Source organism: Oryx dammah, unplaced genomic scaffold (genome assembly GCF_014754425.2).
Source record: "Oryx dammah isolate SB20612 unplaced genomic scaffold, SCBI_Odam_1.1 HiC_scaffold_11, whole genome shotgun sequence".
Lineage (NCBI taxonomy): Eukaryota > Metazoa > Chordata > Mammalia > Artiodactyla > Bovidae > Oryx > Oryx dammah.
The window spans coordinates 36,899,012-36,905,979 of NW_024070195.1; the positions used below are offsets into that span (position 1 = coordinate 36,899,012).

Below are 6,968 nucleotides of genomic sequence, written 5' to 3' on the forward strand. Positions count from 1 at the left end.
GATCTTCATGACCCAGATAATCACGATGGTGTGATCACTCACCTAGAGCCAGACATCCTGGAATGTGAAGTCAAGTGGGCCATAGAAAGCATCACTACAAACAAAGCTAGTGGAGGTGATAGAATTCCAGTGGAGCTATTTCAAATCCTGAAAAATGATGCTGTGAAAGTGCTGCACTCAATATGCCAGCACATTTGGAAAACTCAGCAGTGGCCACAGGACTGGAAAAGGTCAGTTTTCATTCCAATCCCAAAGAAAGGCAATGCCAAAGAATGCTCAAACTACTGCACAATTGTACTTATCTCACATGCTAGCAAAGTAATGCTCAAAATTCTCCAAGCCAGGCTTCAGCAATATGTGAACCATGAACTTCCAGATGTTCAAGCTGGTTTTAGGAAAGGCAGAGGAACCAGAGAACAAATTGCCAACATCCGCTGGATCATGGAAAAAGCAAGAGAGTTCCTGAAAAACATCTATTTCTGATTTATTAACTATGCCAAAGCCTTTGACTATGTGGATCACAATAAACTGTGGAAGATTCTGAGAGAGATGGGAATAAGACCACCTGACCTGCCTCTAGAGAAACCTATATGCAGGTCAGGAAACAACAGTTCGAACTGGACATGGAACAACAGACTGGTTCCAAATAGGAAAAGGAGAACGCCAAGGCTGTATATTGTCACCCTGTTTATTTAACTTCTATGCAGAGTACATCATGAGAAATGCTGGGCTGGAAGAAGCACAAGCTGAAATCAAGATTGCCAGGAGAAATATCAATAACCTCAGATATGCAGATGACACCACCCTTATGGCAGAAAGTGAAGAGGAACTCAAAAGCCTCTTGATGAAAGTGAAAGAGGAGTGTGAAAAAGTTGGCTTAAAGCTCAACATTCAGAAAACGAAGATCATGGCATCCAGTCGCATCACTTCATCGGAAATAGATGGGGAAACAGTGTCAGGCTTTATGTTTTGGGGCTCCAAAATCACTGCAGATGGTGATTGCAGCCATGAAATTAAATATTGTAAAGTAATTAACCTCCAATTAAAATAAATTTATATTTTAAAAAATTAAAAATTTTCTCCTTTTCACCTCTATTTGTTTGGAAGTTACACATTCTATCTGTACCATTTTAGTGATTTACTCTTAAAATTTTCACAAGCATGCATAAATTAAATGCTAAAACTAACCAGTGTGTTAAGTTGGATTCTCCCAAGAGTTGCCCTTAGGACCAGACCTTGAATACAGGCATTTGGGAGGTGACATCAGAAAGGGCTAACAAGGGGGAAGTGAGGCAGGGGAAAGAGAAAAGCAAGTCTAGGAAATGCTCATAAGCAGTTTATTGTTGTAGATGCCAGGGGCTCAAATCCTCTGAACCACCACATGAAGCTTGGTTCAGAGTTTTACTGTGAGGAGATAAGAAGGTTGGAACATTTATCTACTGACTGCTCCATTGACTGAAAGTCATTCACGGAAGTGTTAACTCCCTTGCATGTTCAGATTACACCTGCTTAAGGCAGAGAAAGTTCTATGATGCAGGAGAAAGACATCAGGCATAGAAGAGAGACTCATGTGCTGGAGCAACATCTGGCAGCCTGTTAAACTGTCTGTCCCATCAATAAGTGAACTTAGGTGGACAGAGAGAATATGGGTTGAGTGACAGTGTCTACTACAATAAGCATTCCTAAATATCGACTGCTTTTCGTCAAACCTTGAACTTGTTCGTTCACTTCACCTATCCTACTTTATATGTTCAGTGCATACTTTATTTATGCAGGTTTTCTATTTCCCCCAAACAGTTGTTTTTTTTTATTATTTTAAACAATCAAGGATCACTTAGATTTATCTATATGCTTTGTCATTTTTCTAGCTCTTCATTCCTTCTTGAGACTCACTTCTTTCTTTGTGAGTTAATTTCTTTCATTAGTGTAAGTTGTTTTCATCATCTGAATTTTTGGGTTCCTAGACTTGGATGATGATTTGGGGTATTGAGATCGAAAAGTACACCATGTTATGCAAATCTTTTTCATTCCTGAGTTTCAGACAGCAAATAGCAAAGGTTTTCATACAGAAGGATCCATGTACTTCAGCAGTTTTTTTTTCCCACTGTTTGTTAATGAATTTAGACTTCACTTTTCTAAAAATGACTTTTGTTTTCCCATTCCTGAATGGTAGCTTGACTGAGTATAAAAGTGTATATTCACTATTTTCTCTCGCTTCGAAGATACTATTCAACTGTTGTTAATTAGAAGTCTGCTGTCTATCACTCCATTTTGATGATGTAATTTTTCTATTTTTTTTTTTTTACTTCAAGACTTTATTATCTTTATAAGAGCAAAGGATGATGCTTAGAACTGGACCACTTGACCTTTTCTTTCCTTAAATCCTCCCAGTTCAAAATGTTTACATCTCTTAATAGCAAGAATCCTTTGATCTACAACTTCAGCACAGTCTTTGTGACTTTAGTTTTTCCTGGAAAATTGGCTTAGTCTGCTCACCATAGCCACTCTGCTTCCTCTCATAATGCCACTTTCCCTAGACATATGCATACTTCTTGCCCTTCTTGTATTGTGCCACTCTGAGGGGCTGGTGCTCACCACACTGCTAACAGAAAGTCCTGCAGGGTTTTGGCATGTTCACCATGTCTGTAGGAGCACAAAACTCTGGTTGTTTCAAGATAGTCTCTCTGTCTTTATTGTTATATTCTGTGCTTCAGTGTGTCTGTGTGTATCTATTTTTATTTATGCCGTTCACAACTGTTGTCATCGTAAAGCCAAAGACTATAGATTGCCAAAACCTGTGACCCAAAGACATAGGAAAAAAATGAAAATAGTGTTCAGCCAGAGAGTAATGAGATGAGTGAACAAAATCAGTTGCAATCCGGTTGGAGGTTGAAAAATTCAAATGATCAAGTCATCAAAAGGGAAAGAGGTTACAAAGAGTATTATGTGGTTGTGCAATTGGAAGAGGAGGTATCAACCTTGCCTGAAGGGTATAGACATCCTGTAATTTCGAGATTCCTAAACTGGACTCAGTATGTCAATGTGTGATACAGGAAGGACCACACTGGACATAGGCAGCTGCAGGTCTGGCATTCCTGAAATAAATGTGTCTGTTCAATAAGCAACTCCAACTTGCCCCAGGTGACAATCATATTCTTTGCTACTAAGCCACCTGGGAAGCCCAACATCCTGAGTTATTGGCTCAGGAATTTTAAAGTCACAGTAAAGCTCAGTGGGTTGTGTCTGTTAACCCCAGAAATATGAAATTACGAAATATGTCAAACCAATGGCATTAATCATTTTGTATTATAGTCAAGATAATCACTATCTGGCATTTAAAATCCTTATAAAATATAATTGAATTTGCATATTAAAATGTATGACAAATTGGCCTGTGATTCCAAATTAAACACTTAATTTGATGTTGAATGATGTAAGTGACTTAGTTTATAAACATTGGTAGAGTAGTTAAAGGAACTTGCATTAGAGGGTTATTTAACAATGTGGGAAGGATTAGCTTACTGAGTTATAAGTTTGTTGAGTTTGGACATTCCAAGTCTTAAAGAAAACTGAATACATTAAACATATAAATATCATTTGAAGTATTTAAAGGGAATTAGTCTGTCCAAGTTTACTTAATATTATTCAAAAATCAAATTCCCTTAAGTTATCAGTCCATTTATGTGAAAGTGTCCTTGAAATTGTCTCTATTTTATATAAAATTTACTGGATATGAAATTATATAATAAAACTTATAAATTTAGGAGTTTAAGAAAAACTAGGCTTTTAAACTTATAATTGCAGTAGGTAAAGTTATAAAAAAAATAAGACCCAAAGAAATGAAAATCACCTTCTCTGCATACAAAAGCCATCCTTGGACATCAAAAATATCACATAGAAACTGAATCTAAGGATTCATGTTCTTTATCAGTGTAACCTCTTCCTGTCTACTCTCACCTTCTGAAATTCCTATTGGATATAAGTTTCATCTTTTCACTCTTTCATGCCTCATTTTTTTTTCTTTATTCAAAATATAGCATAGAGATGCTTATTTAGGGCAGCACATAAACTAAAATTGGAATGATACAGAGAGGATTAGCATGTCCCCTGCACAAGGATGACACACAAATTTATGAAGCATTCCATATATATATAGCATAGAGGTATAACTTCTTAAATTATCTCTTCCAATCTACAAGTTCGTCTCCAGCTGTATCCATATACTATTCAAGCTATCTACTGGGAAGTATTTAATTTCTATGACTCTATTTTTAATTTCATATCAGAATCTAAGCTTGTTCACCTCCTCAGAGTCCAACTGCCTCTCTATCCTCAAAGTTCTTCCAACTCCTAGTAACTCACACAAGTGTGCGGGTACTCTGCTGTCTCTGCTGAGCTCCCCAAGTTGGCTGGAGGCCTGGGATCATGATGCTTCACCTTCTACATGCTAGGGTGTCTGCACCAAGTTGTTCCTCTACTTCTGGACAGAGGATCTAGTTTACTGAGTGGCATCAAAGGACGAACAGCACTGCACTTATGGGTTAGCTCTCCATGGAGTGGATTTGAGCAATAGGAAACGGGAAAAAAAGAGGGAGTTGGGGGGAGATAAATTCTCCTTCCAAATAGAGGTAGTGTTTCTTTCTGAAAACTTTCCAGAGACATCCTGGGTGCTAGGCAAACCTCCTGCTAAATGACCAGCTGCTTCTCCGTGGCTTATCAAATAGTGGCCAGCACTGTAACATACCCTATCACCTTGCTTCATGCCTTTCCTTGGCCCACTTCCCCTTTCTTCCTTGCCTTAATCTCAACAGTCTTCTTCTCCTGAATAACAGATCAATAGCCTAATCCTTGCCTTCAGCTCTGCTTTCTAAAGAACCTCAGGTAAGAGAGTCTTTAAAACTTTTGTTTGATTCTTTTTGAGAGTCTCAATATTTGTTTATGTTTTGTTTTTAATTCTATTCTTTAATGTGATAGATTATATCAGCCAGAGATTAAATAAAATATTAAAAATAACTACCTTAAGTTGTTGGGAATCTAATCCTGCTCCTCACACTACTAAAGCTCACTCATGGTGGATTATTTCCTTGTCGGTTCTGCAGTTTTGGATTGTGAGATCATCTTCAGGGCTATGTTGAAGAGAACCCTGAGAATCCGCTGAGGGTTTATCCCCCCGCAAAGAGGACTTGTATTCACTCTGTCACTGGTATTACCAGCTTGGGAGTTCTCAGCCACAAGAGTGGTATAAATGCCAAACTCTGCCTTCCATGAGGGCAGGTGTCATAAGGAATCTTTTCCCTTTATCCATATATAAGTGAAGATAGACAAGCTTCCTTGATCTCTTTTTGCTGATAGTTGGGCTTTTAATCTCCACTTTTGTGCTAAAGCTCTTTGCCAATTCTCAGCTTTACGTTCAAAGCTGTCATGAAATTCCCTGGTGACAGCTACACTGTGAACTCAGGACTGCTGCTCTGGTGTTTAAGTTCCTCTCCATTCTGCCCCTGGGGTTTTTTACTTTTTATAAATTCAACTATGCAAGTAGAAGACTCTTTTCTGTATTTCAACATAATTTTATGGTATTTAATAATGGAAGACTTGGGGATTATCTAGTCTGCTATAATAGTAGTCATGTAAGATCTGATCTTTAATAACTGAAATGGATTGAATTATTACCATTTGTCAAATACTATTGTAAGCACAGTAAATGAGTTAACTCCTTTATCCTCTCAACAACTCAGTGAGAGGTAGGAACTAGTATTATCCCTACCGTGTTAGTCCAGGTCCTCTGAGAAGCAGATACCAAGACCAGAATAAACATGCAAAGATTTTATTACGGAAAATGCCTTTGAGAAAGGAAGTGAAGGGAAGCTGGTAAAGGCTGAGAGAGTCACTAGACCACAGCCCAAGTTTAACCCTGAGTGAAAGAGAGAAGAAAGGTGGGTAGAATTGTCTTGGATGGCAGAGCAGTCTTAGTGAAGTTCACCAAAGCTCAGGAGGGGGTTGTCTTCAAGCTAGTGTTAGCTGATGGACTCTAGTATCTTTCAGAAATGAGCCCGCCTTGGTATCCCTGCCATATCCCATCATTGGTGGGGAGCAGCCCATGGGAGAAGTGGCTGTATCACAAATGCCACAGTGGATTCCAAAGTGCAGCAGCGGGGACCTTCAGCCACTGTGCTCCTTGAACCAGAAGGTCTGCCAAGTACCTCTTCACGGCCACTCTATCTACTTTATGGAAAAGGAAACAAACATTGGGGCTAGATAACTTGCTCAAGGACACACCACTGGTATATGTGGAGCCAGATTTCAAACTTAAGTAGTTTGGGTCCAGGACACAATTTCATAACAACTATGCTATGCTTTAAAAAGAAAAAAAGGAAAAAAAACTATTCCATTGGATTTTTGTGCAGAAAGAATACCATTAAACAATTGTGCATATGGTTTGCATGTACTTTTTTGGAGTTAAAAAGGTCATTTTTAAAAGAGAGGGGATAAAAAGACCTTCAAAGTTTGGAAAATTCAAGGGCAGTTGCCTATGAATTTGACAACCTTTAAAATGTGGGGCTTCCCTTGTGGCTCAGCTGGTAAAGAATCCGCCTGCAATGTGGGAGACCTGGGTTTGATCCCTGGGTTGGGAAGATCCCCCGGAGAAGGGAAAAGCTACCCTCTCCAGGATTCCGGCTTGGAGAATTCCATAGACTGTATAATCCATGGGGTCGCAAAGAGTTGGACACGACTAAGTGACTTTCACTTTTTCTTAAAAATATATATTTTTTATTTTATTTTATTTTTTATTTTACTTTACAATTCTGTATTGGTTTTGCCATACATTGACATGAATCCACCACGGGTGTACATGCGTTCCCAAACATGAACCCCCCTCCCACACCCTCCCCACATCTCTCTGGGTCATTCCCGTGTACCAGCCCCAAGCGTGCCGTATCCTGCATCGGACATAGACTGGCAATTCGATT

At 38.8% G+C, this 6,968-nt stretch overlaps 1 non-coding gene and 1 pseudogene across 1 annotated transcript; one reads left to right on the forward strand and one right to left on the reverse strand.

Annotated features, from left to right (window-relative positions):
- Positions 1-2,311: 2,311 nt before the first annotated feature.
- On the reverse strand, positions 2,312-2,641 carry LOC120870156 (annotated as a pseudogene).
- Positions 2,642-4,044: 1,403 nt separating this feature from the next.
- LOC120870649 lies at positions 4,045-4,152 on the forward strand. The gene has a single exon (XR_005722849.1). It is a non-coding gene; the product is annotated as a U6 spliceosomal RNA (small nuclear RNA).
- The last annotated feature ends 2,816 nt before the right edge of the window (positions 4,153-6,968 follow it).